Source organism: Castor canadensis, chromosome 4, assembly GCF_047511655.1.
Source record: "Castor canadensis chromosome 4, mCasCan1.hap1v2, whole genome shotgun sequence".
NCBI classification, from domain to species: Eukaryota; Metazoa; Chordata; class Mammalia; order Rodentia; family Castoridae; genus Castor; species Castor canadensis.
In genome coordinates this window covers 94,023,843-94,040,203 of record NC_133389.1, presented here as the reverse complement: position 1 = coordinate 94,040,203, position 16,361 = coordinate 94,023,843, and the positions used below count along the sequence as shown (strand labels likewise).

At 36.8% G+C, this 16,361-nt stretch overlaps 1 long non-coding RNA gene and 1 pseudogene across 4 annotated transcripts in view; both read right to left on the bottom strand.

Moving 5' to 3' along the window:
* LOC141422554 (uncharacterized) overlaps positions 1–16,361 on the bottom strand; it is a 122,536-nt gene that overhangs the window by 57,637 nt on the left and 48,538 nt on the right. The window lies entirely within an intron of this gene.
* On the bottom strand, positions 10,329–12,188 carry LOC109677428 (T-complex protein 1 subunit eta pseudogene; annotated as a pseudogene).

Genomic DNA, 16,361 nt, shown 5'->3' with positions numbered 1-16,361 from the left:
AATTTTACTAGGCAGATGTGTAAACATCAGATAGACAGACAAGTATTAAGAGCCTAATTTGATGTAAATACTAAGTTGGCCATTTGGGTAATAAATAATACTCACGATGGAGTAAAAGGTTCTACAATAAGATTATGTTGCTTACGTGTTTTAATTATATGACATGTGTAATTAATATGTGGTAAAAATGTTAATTTTATGACTCAGATACCTGATCATTTTATAATCATGACTGAGAAGTTATTCCCCAAAATTAGTTGGCATAATACAAATATCTTCTGTCTGATCTCAAAAACATTTGAAATTAAATAAGAGATAGTCAAAGAATGAAACCAATGTCTCTCTTTCAGCTAACTAATCAAAGCACACTTGGAATTCTATATACTTGCAAGGTTTAGCAGAATTTGTCTTCCCCAAAAGCAAGTGAAACTTGTAATTTCAATATAAAATATGTAACTGAATTACAGATTTAGACTAAGAATTTTAAGTTGAAATCTTCCTTAATATGTAAGTAATGCTGGGATATTTTAGAAATATGTTTTACTATATCTATGTGTTTATTTGCTATGTAAAATCAAATATGTCAGAGAGCTGAAATACTTAAAAGAAACTTCAAATATTAAACTCATATATACAATTTCAAATGTTTTAAGTGAATCCAACTCTATTTATAATTGGAACCAAAAAATAATCAAAGGCATATTCAACAGTGATTAATAGTTTTTATATCTATGAAAAGAATAAGTTTAGTGAATTTAACTAAAGACAAGATAAGGTATATTCACAGAGGTATGCCTGTAGACAACAAATTAAACTTCAAAAGCTTGATTTGGAGACTTACAACTTTAAAATTTGGGGGTAATTTATAAAATAAGATACTTTCTCTTCAATATTATCTTCTACGTAGAAAACTTTCTTTGTACATTTCTAGATTAGAACATTTTCTAGATCTGCTTCATGTATAAGACTATTTGGCATAGATTAGTAGTTGTCTACATAGTAAATACTTTTATCTTTGCAATTGACACAGCCTATAGCAACTTTTCAACTTCTATTGTACCACAAAAGCATCCATAGAAAAGATATCTGAAAAATGGGCTTATTGTGTTACAATAAAACTTGAAGTACAAACAGAGGTGGTGGGCTGGATTTGTTGTGAATCTGCAGAACCCAAGCACAGATGAAAGACATTGGTGCGTGCTTTTGCTGAGAACAGATTTTGAATTCTAGCTCTGCCATCCACAATGTACCCTTCCATAGTCCTGCTTTAAATTAAGATAAGCATATTGAGTTTTCAGGACTAGAGAAATGAATGAATAATACAATACATAAAACTTCTGACATGGGTGCTTTCCTAATAGATTTCAATTTCAGGATTTCATTATAGAAGGGATTCGATTAAGTAAAATAGCAAATTTGGATAGGGTAACAAGTTCTGCTAATGGTATTAAATGTGAGAAGCCAGAGAATCAACTAGTGGAATACTTCAATAAGCTATAGAAAAGGTGAAATGGAGTTCCAGAATGCAGTGAAAGGAGAGGTTGAGCTGAGAGTTTACCGAAGTGATCAGGGTGAGTTTCATGAAGTGGCCACTGATGAATAGGGGTGTGGATCACTTATTTAGCAAGGGCAAGGCCCTGATTTCAGTCCCCAGCTCCAAAGAAAAGAAGGAAAAAGAAGGAAGGAAGGAAGGGAGGGAGGGAGGGCAGGGAAGACAGGGTTAAACAAAGTGGCAACTAAGCCCAATCTTAATGGAGTTGAACAAACTGGCCATGGAAAAAGAGAATTCCAGGTAGAAGAAATACCATTACACCAGACTTGAGGAAAAAAAAAAAACTTGAAATGCCCAGCGATCTGCAAGGAATCCACAATGTCTGAAGTAGAGCAAAAAAGATAGGAAATTAGAGGAGATTAGGTTAGAGAGATAACTAGAAACAAATTAATATAGAAATTTGCAGGTCATTGCAAGAATTAGCCTTCTACCCAGAAGAATGACAGTATCTCTTGACTAAGGTAGAAAGAAGAAAAATAGAGGAGATGAATCAATTTGGGTTATATTATATATACATACATGGAAATGTCACAAGAAAATTCCCCATGTAGCTATCTTAAATAAGCAAAAATACCATTTTTTTAAATTTACAAAATCAGAGAACAGGAAGGTGGAACAGGTCCTAAGGGAATTTGGGGGTTTGGTATCAGTGGGAGGGAGGAGGAGGTGAAGAAAGGGCATAGGAGGGTCAATACAGTGCAAATACTGTGTATACATTTATATAAATGGAAAAATGATACCTGTTGAAACTATTCCAGGAATGGTGGTGGGCGGGGGGATAAAGGAGAATAATGGAGAGGGTGAATTCAAGTATGATATTTTGTAAGAACATTTGTGATGCCATAATGTACCCCCACCAAACACAACAATAAAAAAATGAAAATATATCTCTTGTTAAAATGGGAAGTCTATAGTAGACAAAGATAGAAGTGGGAGAACCAGCAGGAAAGTTAAACTTGATGGTTTCTATGAGCAAGGTTACTGCAATGCAGGTAGTGGGAGGTGGTCTTGTTTTGGATGTGGTTTTTAAGTCAGAAGCCAGGGCTCTGTGGTAGAGCAAGTATCAGTTCCTTAGTTCAAACCCCAGTACTTACAAAACAAATTGATTCCTTCCACATGGACCTTTAAGGCAGAAGTTAGAGGACCACCGGTGATTTTGAGATGTATCATGGAAAGAAAGGAGCCACATAACATCACATGCTACCCCACCAATCTGTATTATATTAATGTTTTTATATGTCCATTAAAGTATAAATTTAGTTTAAATTAACAAAATGAAATAAAGTCATGATTTCAAAAAACAGATGAAGAGAGGAGTTAGGATAAGTCCAAGTTGAGGTGGACCAAATCATATCTAAGATCTTTTCTCAATGTATTATATAAGATGATTATAAATAATGTACCTATGTTCTTTGTGAGTCTTAAATCTTAAAGTAGGTTTCATTCTGGGTTTTAGAATTTACTGCAGCACAAAGCTTTTTAAAATTATTATTACATTTACTCATGTGTGTATACATTGTTTGGGTCACCTCCCCACCCCAACCACCTTCCAGGAAGAATCTGGTCTGCCCTCTTGTTCTCTGATTCTGTTGAAGAGAAAACAAGAGATAATAATAAAGACATAGCATTTTTGCTAGCTTGAGATAAAGATAGCTATACAGAGAGATTCCTAGCATTGCATCCATGCACTTGTGTATTGCAGCCCACATTGGTTCATCTCTACCAGACCTCTTCACTACTTCCTAATCCCTTTCCCATAGTGGTGCCTGCCAGTTTAAGATAAAGCTTTAAAAAATTTGTTTTAGAAAAGCAAATTACTCATTCAGAAGAAGTACTAAGATATTAAGCTTGCTTCTCTTGAACTACTATAGTATTCTAGCCAGAACTCATTAAACTATAAAAGCCTCTCCTTACTCTTTTAAGAAAACAAATGAGGAACTACTGATAAAATGGTTCTGTCTGATCTAATAAGCAAAAAAATTAGAGAGTCAGTGTCTCATCAAATTCTGGAAAATATCTGGGCATAGATGCTACATCCATCTCCTTAGATTCTCTATGTTATGGGTTGAATATGAAATATCCCCATAAGTTCATGTATTGAATAGTACCCCAACTAGGGTACTATTTTGAGAGGTGGTGGAAATTTTAGGAAGTAGGGTCTAGTTAAAGGAGTCACTGGGAGTGTACCTTTTAAGGTTATACCTGGCCCCCAGTCCCTTTCTTTCTCTCTGCTTCTTGTCCTTCATGAGGTGAGTAGCCCCTCTCTACATGCTCCTACTGCCATGGTGTTCAGCATTACCACAGGCTCCATGTAATGGCACTAGTTGATTACAGAATGAAACCTTTCAAATCCTGAGCCAAAATAAATACCTCCTCTCTTTAAGTTGTTCTCTCATGTATTTTGCTCACAGCTATGGAAAGCTAACTAACATACTCTAAAGCCAACTCTTCTTTCATTAGCTTTCCCTGTGGCTGAAATGTGTGTGTCCTGAAATGAAATCTAAGCTATGGTCTAGGAATAGCTTCTTTCCAGCTTCTGAATCATCATTCCACTCCTGGGCAAAAGGTATGAGCTACAGACATGTTCTGTTTCTCTACTTGTCCTCAAGTAGACTTCATTCAGTCTACTAGAAGTTAAGTGGACTTCTTTTGTTTTTTAACATTCTCAATATTAACCAGTGGGAAGGGGGAGGATATAAGGAAAGGGTGTGAGAGGGTGAGCATGGTGGAAATATTTTGTACACATGTAAGAAAATGGAAAAATGATGCCTGTTGAAATTATTCCGGAAATGAGAGAAAGGGCATAAAGGAGAATGATGGAGGGAGTGAATTCAACTATGATAATATTATAAAAACTTTTGTAGATGTCACAATGTACCCCCAGTACAACAATAAGGATAAAAAAATCTGAATTGAAAGTTATGGCTGCAATTAAATTGCTGTAACTTAAATTCTCCATACTTCATTTATTATTATTTATTGTTTAGTAAAGAGACTATCAAAAGGTCTTGGTATTTTGTATTTTAAGTCATTTATAGATGGGATCTGTTTACTTTGTACAGTGAATTGTGAATTATAGCTGCAAACTCCTTTCCCACCTCTGAATGCAAGCTACATTTGACTACAGAGCTCTGAAATAATGGTGGTATTCCTCTAAACATTTATTGAGCACCAGTAGTGCCTAGGGCTTTACTGTTCACTGTTTTCAACATTGGAAATACAAAGATCTCAAGTCTTCCTATAGAAGAATCCACAATGTACATAAGTAAAAGCATGAATGTTACAACCAAATGAAAGAACAAGATGAGTGAAAAGGGTTAGTGTACAATCAAAATGATGTAGTATGCTGTGGGTAAAAAAATATTCTCAGTATTAAATATTTTATATTTAGATAAAATATGTCAAAGACAAGGGCTGGTGACTCCTGCTTATAATCCTAGCTCATTGGGAAGATTTCAGTTTACGACCAGCTCAGGCAAACAATTTGTGAGATTTCATCTCCAAAATAACCAAAGTAAAATGTACTGGATGTGTGGCTCATGTGGTACAGTGCCTGCTTTGCAAGTGTGAAGCCCTGAGTTCAAATCCCACCCCACCAAAAAAAAAAGTTAAATTTCTGAGAATAACTGGGATTTACTATAAACTATTCAAGTAAATATACAGAAGTTCTATGTTGTTCTTTTTTATTCTTCCATGTAATAGACATCAACAGCAGGAGATACCATACTTTTTGGTACCATAGGTACTACCAGGGAGTGTTTTAAATATGCACTTTCTCAGGCTTCACAACAGAGCCACACTATCCCAGATGCTGGAAGTTATACTTGGGTATCATGTTTTTGTTTTGATTAATTTTGGGTTTTTTTATCCCCTGAAAAACCTTGACGCAATTGATATGGGTCAGATTTTCCACCGTAGTGCTTTGGGATCTTCCCACAATTATTGTGGATATGATGCTTAAAAAGTAATTCCAAAGCACTTGTTGCTAAGGAATTTTAAGAACTTGCAGGAAAATGTTTCAGAACAAGAATTTAAGCAGTTGAAGCCCAGATGTGATATTTGGCAAATTGTCACTGAGAGCCAGAGATCTGCCCTTTCAAAATAACGAGCTGAGTTCAAGGTACCTTTGCATGTGTCACTCTAAAATCATCACCTATAGCTTAATCTTCTTTACTTTTGATAACCAAATGATCAGCTGTGCTTCCTGTTTAGAGAACATAATGCTGTTTATTAGTTTATTTTCATTATCAGTAAATTGCTGATTCCTGCCAAAGTTCGCTGAAACTGCCAACTATACATTCTTCAAAATAATTCACATCAATAACATGAATGAAAGCCCTCTTGTCCTTTTTTGGCAACTGTAAACTGCTGACTCACGCACCTTTTCCTGTCGAGTATGTTTAACTTCATATTGCTGCTTAATAGTTTCATTCCAAAACAAAGACTAGAATTGGGAAGCTTCAGAGAAAACGTGCGGTAGGTAAAATGAAAGTTTCAGTATGTGTTACCATCCACAGGATTCTTAAATTACTTCTAAATATTGCACAAGGTATGACATGAGGCTGAAATGAATCTGTGACAGAATGTCATCCACACCCAGCTTTCTATCTTTTCTCCTAGAAAACAGAGAAAAACAAGCTGACTTTGTGGAATACTTTCCAGTTAAAGTACTGCCATTTCCACTTCAAACTTGCCACCTAAGTTTCTGGATAATTCATTAAAGAGAGCTGATCCACAATTATTTCAGTCCCAGTGTAGGCTCTTTATTAGTGGGCCATAATGTAATTAAACATTTTCCAGAATAAAATTCAATATGTTATAATTATAGACTGGTTTTGTCAGGCACCCCAAATTATCAAGTTAAAAAAGAGCAAGAGTTACTTTTTGGCAGTCTCAAAGTAAATCTCTCTGACCTCTCAAATCTGGGGAGAGATTATAAAGTCAATGAGCAAAGTTAAGGTAAAACCATATGCACTGTTTTTTTCTCCCTATAAATTTCCATATGCATATGATTTTCTAAAGTGATAAATAACTCTTATAAACTTCTGACAAAAATATAAATTTTCCTGAATTTGTTTGATGACACATTCTTGAAGATTTGGTAACTATTAAAAACCACACAAAAATACTGTGTAAAATGGAGTTAGGTTTTTGGCTCAAGTAATTATAAACAGCTTTTTTGCTTATGTAGTGTCTACTGGAGTACTCAATATGATCTGTGATGCTAGAATTCTTTACTGTGCGGGAGCATAGTGTATGCTGAGGCTTCTCCAACACCATTGGCCCTATCTACTGAATGCCTTAATGACTCCTCATCACTGTGACAACAAAAACATTCTCCCTATAAATTTCCAAATTATCCAAAGGGATAGTAGCATTCCTCTTAAGAACCAACTAATGAGATACAACCACAGTGGTCTTGGATGTACTTCCTATTGGCTTATGAACAACAAACCACCCAGAGCCTACAAAGCAGTTTGTTATAAGATAAACTGAATTTTATTTTGGAATAATTGTCTATCCTTTGGGAAGTGTGGTGAAAGAAGGAAGTGTGCATTTGGAATAAGAAAATCTAGACTCTAATCTTGGTCCTGACTGGAATTCAGCAGCTATGTGACTTTGAACAGTTCACTTCTGAATTCTGAGTCTTATTACCCTTATTACTAAAATGGAGATAAAAATAGTAATTTTCTGCCTACTTCACAGGACTACCAAGATAATGACAATCAATATGAGATCTTATTTCATCAGTTAGTTGGTTGTAGGGACCATGAAATAATTCTTGATGCTTAGAGATGTCATAAGGCTGTGGAAATGTGAATTGAGCAGTCTCAAGGGTTGCTTACAAGCCTACGACTTGCTGGTGTTCTACTTGTATGGATTGTCTAAATGTAAGTACACTATGTCCAGTAAGTGCTACTTGTATGGGTGCTTACACCTAAGAGTCTAGGTTTGATTATCCCTTCTGTCCGGAGCACATTTCCTGTGTTGTCTCTGAGACACACTTTCCAGGACATGCTCTTTTCTTTCCTATTCAATTTCCTTGCCTCTCTACTGACACCCCATTAAGTTATTACTTTCCTACCCACTTATTTCCTCTGCCTTATGATCCACTCTCCCTCACATCTGCCCTTCTCTCTGAAACTGTTTCTGTTGAATTTTAAGAATATACAGCACTAGCTCCTAACCTTGACTGCGCAATGAAATCACTTGTGCAACCATTCCATCATACTACCTTGTATGGCAATAGGTCCCTAAGCAGTGCTTCTAATTTTTAAAATCTCCAGTGACATTTAGAAAGGTTATGGTAGACCACTGGAAGTCAATAATTTGGCTTAGACAGTTGCAAAGTACAGGAGTCTTAGATTTCAAACAAAATTGGTATGTCTAAACAAGAGTAGGAAAACCATAAGGAAGTTGAGAATGTTTAGGAAGAGAAGCTGGAATTGGGTGCCCAAGTTCAAGATTGATGGGTGAGCTCAGATTAAAAGGAACTTATCTGAACCCATATGCAATTAATAAACCAAACACTTTTTCTTGGGTTATGCTTTTCTTGTAATCTTAGATTTTCCCGAGGATATTCCTTCTTCCAGTATGAAGAAAGAGCTCTGGTACTCGTTTGAATAGTGGCAGTGGGAAATCCATATATTCACTAGGCAGTAGCTACAACGTAGAAATCTAAGTTGAAATTAATCAAAATTCACCAATGCTCCCCTGAGAGGCATTCTGTTTCCTCAAGTGAGCTTTTGTGAAAGAGAAAGCTAGAGCTGGGATTTAGATCTAAACCTTGAGATTATGACCAGAACAAACCATATCATCCATAAGAGCTCAGGAAGCAGAACTGACACAGGTCTCCTCACAGGTCATGGCATCAGGAGAATCACAGTAAGGATAGTTCTCAAAATTAGATAAGCTTTTGGCTCATGGCTCAGTGTGGTAGAGGAGTCTATTTCATTTGAGTAGATTCTAACAGATATCTGGAAGAACTAGAAAAGACTTCACATCTTACAGCAAAAGAAACAGGAAGTCCTTGGCAGGAAAGCAACTAAGTAGATTAATATTATTAGAAACATTTTTTTCTTAAAAGAAGGCTATATTTGTAAGGAAAGCTACACTGAAGTTCAGTCACTAAGGCTGAGCAACAGCAACTGTGGTTAGAAGAACTTTCTGGCTTTCAACTTGCTTGCTCCAGGAATAGCAATCATCAGACTTTCTTAATGTTGTATGTATAGCTACAAACATTCTGTCCAAATTGGCACAAAAATCTGGTGGCCCCAACCCATAAATTTATGACATGAATTCTTCTGCATAACTGGAACTAGCCTTTTTGTCTTTGGCAAAGAAAAAAATCCCTTCAATGGACTTTTGGTGTGTTAGGCCCGAAGGTACCCATCCCAAGTACCCCACATAGAAACTTGCTGTGGTCCAAAGCTGGAGGCCATTTTGCAATATTCTGTGAAACTGTACTGCCTTCCTCTTCACAAAGGCTTAGGCAAAGGTATGTTCTGTTCTTGGACCTTGGCCACTTTACCTTCACTCACTCAGAGCTTGTAATCAGCTCCCTGACTGGAAAGACACGACTCCTAACTCAAGCTTTGGATTCATCCTCCAAGATCTTAGTGAAGTTTGAGCTTATACATGACCCTGAGCTGGCTCAAGAAGATCCACAAGATTTATTCTCTAATTCATGCTTTCTCTATGGTCACTGAGGACCTCATCTTGCACATTTCTTTCAGGTTCTGTATTTTGTTATGGGTAGGTAGCAGAAATTTGCATTTCTACTGACGACACAATAAGGTTTTGGTAAAAAGAACATTGAATAGAGATGCAGAAAACTCAGGTTTTAGCAGGCTCTGCCACTATCAATGTACATTTACTGAAGTACTAAACTTCTCTGAGCATCAATTTCTTCCTCAGTAAAGTGGGAAATTGGTATATGTCTCATTTCAACCTTGGGTTATAATGAAAACCAAATGAAATTCTAAATACAAACTGTAAGAAGAAATACAGAAAGTGTCCATTTACTCATTCATTCACTCTCAGAGTTAATGAGCCCCCATTATGGTACAGGGAGAGCTAGACACTGAGGTTATTCAGATATAAATACTTAAAATATGCACAGTCAGTTATCCAGATATAAATGAAATAACCATTCCAACAAAGGCAATAACTTTCGGGGGGGGGGTATGTGCTTCATTTGACAATGGAATTCAACCTCTTTATGGTGCCCCTAAACTGAATTATGGAGAATACAGAGAATTTAACAAAGTAAAAAGGATAGAGAAGAGAATTTTAGTGACTAGAAGCAGCAAGTCAGGAAGGAGCATGCCCCACATAATGGATCATCAGTATGCCAGTGAGGGTGCATCATGAGTGCAGAACCACAAAATAAAAGATGAGGCTTGGAAGTTAGCTATGCACTAGATCACACACTGTTTTGTCAGTCATGAAAGGAGTTTTTGCTTTAACCTAAAAGCAATGAAATTTGGGGGGAGAAGAGCAGGAAATGGAGGGAAGTGATATGACCAAGTTTGCACTTTTCCCTAAGACTTCAGTTTTATTTTAAAATAATCTCTGAGGCTGAGGAATGTAGTTCAATTGGTAGAGCACAGTGTGCTTCTCATACATGCACAAGGACCTTTGTTTGATCCCCAGCACAACAAAAATTAAAAAAAAAATAAGCAAATAATAAATATTCTCTAATGAGAACAGAGTGGGCCCATTACTGCTACTTCTGCGTGGTATTGATTTAGTAAGCTTGGGAAAATAAGCACCTCTACAGCCAGCCAGCTTGTGGGTGTTGAGTGGGATGCTTCTCAAAGAACTGTGGCCTTGAGGTCCAGGTGGAGCAAGGGTTCTTGGTAGTTTCATCTATGTACACAATAAGGCACAATTCATACCATAGCCCACTCCCACAAAAGACTTCAAAGTTTTCAGTAATGGCCTCGTTGATGTCTACCCCATACCACAGGCTCCCCTGGGCATGCCTAGCCCACAGCTTACTGAGGACATACAGCTGATGAGGGACAATCTCCAAGGTCTTGGCATGTGCCCCAATAAATAGCTGCTGTTTTCCTGGAATAGTCCTTGAGTAATCACACAGGTACTTGGCAAGCTCCTTTTCAATGGCCCCTCCACTAGCCACCAATAAATCATTCCTGATGGTGGACTACAGAGACCATCTTGTCTCCTGCATAAACTGTTCAGGCTACCATGGGGGATTAAGGTGAAAGTCCTGGTTTTGGAGCAGCCAATGAAGAAAGTGCACCTCATGTCTCCAATCTGGGTCTCTTCAAACTTTTGGCACTGGCCCAACACATCTGCTGAAAGACTATTCACATTTGTCTGAATAGAAATTCCAAAGGCCATCTTTGTCCTCTTCAGGCACTTGGTTGGCACAGAACATATTCCCTTCAGCCAAGTATTGGGTAGCCATATCCCTGTCGAGGAGCTTGGAAAAGATGACTTTGGTTCCAGAATGATGTATCTTATCAAACTTGCCATACAGAATTTTCTACTTGGCATCAACAATTATCTGATAATCCTCAAGTGTTTCTCTGATTTCAGCATTACCTTTTTCAGCTTTCATTCTGAGCTCAACATTTAAAAGGGCAATCACGGGCCAGGAGGGGTGGTGAACATCTGCAATCCCAGCTACATGGGAGATGGAGATGGGAGGATTGTGGCTTTGAGGTCAACCTCAGCAAAAGTTAGCAACACCCTATTTAAAAATGAGCCAAAGGGATGGGGGAATGAGTCAAGTGGTAGAGCGCTTGCCTACCCCGCACAAGGCCCTGATTTCAACCTCCAGTACTGCAAATAAAATAAAATAAAATAAAATGAGCTAGTTATGGTGGCACACACCCATGGTCCCAGGTACCTGGGAGGCAGAGATAAGAGAATTAAGGTCTAAGGCCAACCCCAGGCAAAACACACAAGATACTCTCTGAAAAATAACAAAAGCGAAAAGCCTGGGATATGGCTCAAGTGGTAGACTGCCCACCTAACAAGAGTGAGTACCTAAATTCAAAACTCCAGTGCCACCAAAAAATAAAAAGTGAAATAAATAATGAATGAATGAATAAATAAATAAATAGCAATCATGGGGTTATTTAATTTTCTGGGTTGCATTTCAAACGTGGTATAAGAGGAAGTATTTTTTTTAATTAAACACCAGTCACCAACAGAGACTCCTTTAGAGTTCTACCCTGAGTCTTCTAGATTCCAGTCATTTTAAACTTCAGTCACTGAGCAGCAACAATGCATTAGCCACTGTCTTAGCACAGAAGGTTTTCTGCTGGGAGATCATCTTGGAACTCAGAGCAGATGTGGCACACTTCCCCAGCAGCTTCCTCTTCTCCCCTCTATCTTGCTGCCTCTTAGCCATGGCACGCTCTTCAATCTTTTTATTCTGCAGAAAGCTTGGATGATGATCTGGGGGTTCAAACCATGTTTGGTTTCACCAGCTTCAAAAACTGAAGCCAGGGGCTGGGGATGTAGCTCAATGGTTGAGTGTTCGATTAGCATGCAAGATGACCAGGGTTCAATCCCCAGTACCACAAAAAGAAAGAAAAGAAACTGAAGCCAGCAGTGGTGTCATCACAGTCTGTGCATCTTGGGATTTTGGCAATGTTCACTGAAGTGTCTGCTGCAGGATGGACGGATGACAACAAGAAGTTTCAGAAGTGTGGCCCATCATTAGAACTCATTTCCTTACCTTGATCACTCACTGTAATTCTGTCCATGCCACGGGGACTCAGGGTGGCTCTCACAGTCTTGGGAATAGCGTGGCACTTGCTGATGTTGCTCACAAGCTGAAGGAGGCCTTAAAAGTTATCAGTTCCCTCTTCCGACTATTTTGTGCATTGTTTTGGAAGCTTATTCTGTGGCCCACTACTCTTCATTCCTTTTCTGGGTCCAGCCTGCACAGCTAAACTCACAGTGTCTCACACCAGTGAAGTCCCCAGAAGCCTTGCCAAGCCCAGATTTTTCACATTGAGACTGTTCCTTTGATAAATATTTGACAGTATATCTTTTATTACTGTTATTATTATTACTTGACTTTATCTTTCATGGGCTCCATCTCAAATCTTCTGTTTATTATGGTAAAATGGTTAATCTCCTTGGAAGCAGGCATACTTGAGCTTAAATTCTAATTCTAGCACTCACCAATTGTATAATCTTGCAGAAGGTACTTATTCCCCAATTCTCCATTTTCTAATCTTTTCTAATCATATTGAGATGAGTAAATGGGTATACAAATGAATGAATTCCATGAATAAATTAGATAGTATTAATACAGTCTTTGGTGCCTAAGTCAACAAATTTTGGATTTGATTATTACCCTGTTTAATACCTTATGCCTTTACAATCACAGTTTTGGGATAGTGTTCATTTTAATTTTATTTCTTTTTAAATATGAAGATGGGTTGTTAATTTACTATCTTTGTAGAAAATGCTATTTTATTTATTTCCTTTATTTATTTTATCTTTTCCATTTGAAAATATGGGTTTATGTTAAGCTACTAACATTTACTTCTTGGTACTTCTAAAAATAATGTCCATATACTGGGTACCTTTATTTAGTTCTAATTTTCCTGATGTCAGGAATTAGCATCATTACCCTGTTAGGATTTTTCCAAATTGAATAGTATAAAATCACTTCAAATTCCAAGAAAAGGGATAAGCATGAGTTAATTTAGGTCATACTGAGGACACTATCAGCTGTAGCCCGTCAATTCAGAGTACCTTATACTAGGTGGCACTTGCCTTTTTCAATTGGATGGCATATCCAATCATAAAGCAGACCTTGCTGGTTTTACTCTGTTGAGAAATTGATCAGCCTACCCAATAAGCTGTTGAATATGCATTGATATTCAATAGTCGAGCTCCAGAAAGTAAATGAAAATGGCTACTTCTGAGTTAGACACAATGGGACATACTAGGTGAGGTTAGACTTACAAAGGGTAAAACATCAAAATTAATCTTGGAGGAAAATTAAGATTCTCCTCACAGTCTCAAAGCTTTCTTCTCTAATCACTGTGCAGACACTATCAGTGAGCAGAGAATCTTTGTATTATTTCCAAGTTTCTCCCATTGTCAGTCACTGTAACAAAGTACTGGCCAGTCTGACACAATGATGAATCTCTCCAGACATTGAGTTTTCACATGGCTGTGGAGGGTTCTCAGTAGATTTCATTGTCTGGAAATGCCACAGACTGTTTCTGGGTGCTTTGCTCATGAACAAAGCCAGGATTTGGTAAATTTAAACACATGCATTTTAGAGAAAAGAGATATATAACAAATATTTACTGGCTCTGTTTCTACTTGTCTTTGTGTTGTAACTTATTCAAATGTCTGTTAATCATATTTACACTTTCCAAACCCCTTCTTGTTTATACTTTGCTGAAATGAGTAAGATTTGAGAGAACATTGAGAAGTTGAAATAAAACAAAAATTTTACTTATATTTTATGCTTTAAAAGAACCATGGCTCTCTTTATTCCTTATCCTTGAAATTTTAACATGCAACATAATTCATTGCTCATAATTTTTAACTGACTACATTTCATAAACCTAATGGGTAATGGATTGATTCTATCGTCCAGTGCAAATGTACTGGTAATGTCTACCTTAGTTTCCTGTTAGAGGGTTTGTCAATACCCTAGTGCTTCAAATCCATTTTCTCCGTAAAAATGTTGCAGTTTTCTGATTATTATTCACAAAGGCAGCTTCTTGAGTTATTTCTGCTCCAGCACAATATTCATGATAGCAATTTGATACCTTAGCAGTTTCAAGGTTATCAAGTGATTGAAAATCCTACTGCTTACTTCAAGGTGTAACATATACAACTGTGCTGTCATCCATTATAGCAGTATAATAGTTTTTCGTAATGCCTTTCATGAACTGCTGATTTAGAAGTGTAAGCCTAACTTCTGAAGGCGCTTATCAGTCTCAGGCTGGGGAAGTGTTGCTTCACTGGAAAACATCAGCCCAGGACTCTTTGTGCTACTTTAAAAAAACTAAACCAACTTTCTTTCCTCTCTTAAATAGTGTTAGAGCCTTGCCCCGTGAAGTCTTTAAGATACATTTGCAAAAAATAACAAGCAAATAACAACCCTCCCAAGGTTATCTAGTTCTTTACAGCTAATGTTAATCAACAGTGAATTTTAGAAGAAAGTATTAGATTTTATATATTGTGGAGATTGAGTTAGAAAAAAGGATTACTCTGAGAGATGAGAAAGGTGATTTTGTAAAGTAAAAATACACAAAAGCTAAGTAAATTTCTAATTATGTTTTGAGGAAAAGCAAATCATAATTCACACATTGCTCTATCCACACACTGAATTTTGGTTTAGAGCTCTCTGGTTGGAGCAGAGGGTTGCTTGAGTGAGTGTAGAAGGTGGCATCTGTTTAAGTAACAGATGTCTATGTCACCGAGGTGCTATGTTCTCACTTTTTAATATATGGGGAAATTGCTGCTGAAAGACTTTTATTGTCTTTATGCAAATGCAAATATCATGTTCTTCTCCTTAAAGTGTTCCTTTTCCTAATGTGGATCCACAGCAACCATAAAAGACCTCAACCTCATCACTTTTTAAAAAATAGATTTTGGAATCTGATAAAATTTTGTATGCACTGCCAATTATGCATGAAATGAGGTTTAGAAATGCATGCCTACTTGCTCTTATTTAATGAGGCCCCACTGAGTGGGAACAAATAGAGCAAAGAGCTGGTGCTGACCCCTCACCAAGATAAATCACCTTCTGTGACACAAAAAGAGAAAAGATTTGAGCCACATCCTTCCCCTACCCCAAGTTAGCTCCAAGTGTGGAGGGGAGGGGTAGCCTTAGGAACTGATTTTAATATTAATTTGGATGTCAGTTTATAGAAATCTCTTGCACCTTTTATTTTTCAGAAGAGACAAGGGAGAGTGGAGTCATTGAAAAATGCCCTCAAAGTTGACATAGAAAATTAATTATTGCAAATATTGCAGGCAATATTTGATGGGAAATATGCATGAAGAATTTCTGCATTTTTGTTGTATACCAAAGTATGATATCTATCTTGGAGAAAAACAATTGCATAATTGTTTGAGTTGCAAGCTGAACGACACATTTCTTTCATGGAATACCATTTATACTTGAAAATACAAAAGAGAGAGACAAACTATGAAGAGCAGGCATTCTAATCAGAGTTAGGTATTTTGGAGATGTCATGAAAATGAACATGAGTCTCACTTCTAGGAAAATGAGTATAGAAAATTTGAAGTTTGGAAAACTTGTATCCATCACCATGAGCTTTGCAGCCTCCAAATATTTTAAATTTTTTTCTAATGAAATTGGTAGTATTATTAATAAATAATATTTTGATACTATAAAATGAAATCTGTCAACTTTGAAAGATCTGCATAATTCTGTAAACCAGTTGTTTCCAAGTCACAATGTATGATGTTACAGAATTGTGTGTGGTAGAAAACATCTACTCAAGTGTGTGATGGGCTAAAGTAATTGTAATGCTACAGTGTATGAAAAGTTCACTGATATTGTTTCAGATTCCACACATAACTAACCTTTAAGAAACAAATACTCATTGAGTTTTAGTGTCCTATCAAAAAAGAATCTCTACTATTATCTGAAAAAGCTATTAATATTACCCTTATCTTTCCAACTACCTGTTTGTCTAAGGCCATATTTTCTAATGTATTTCTGTAATACAATACACAAGAATAGATTCAATGCAGAAACAGATAGAAATTTAGCTATCTTCTCACACAGTTTGATTTTGAAATTCATAGAGCCTCAGAGATT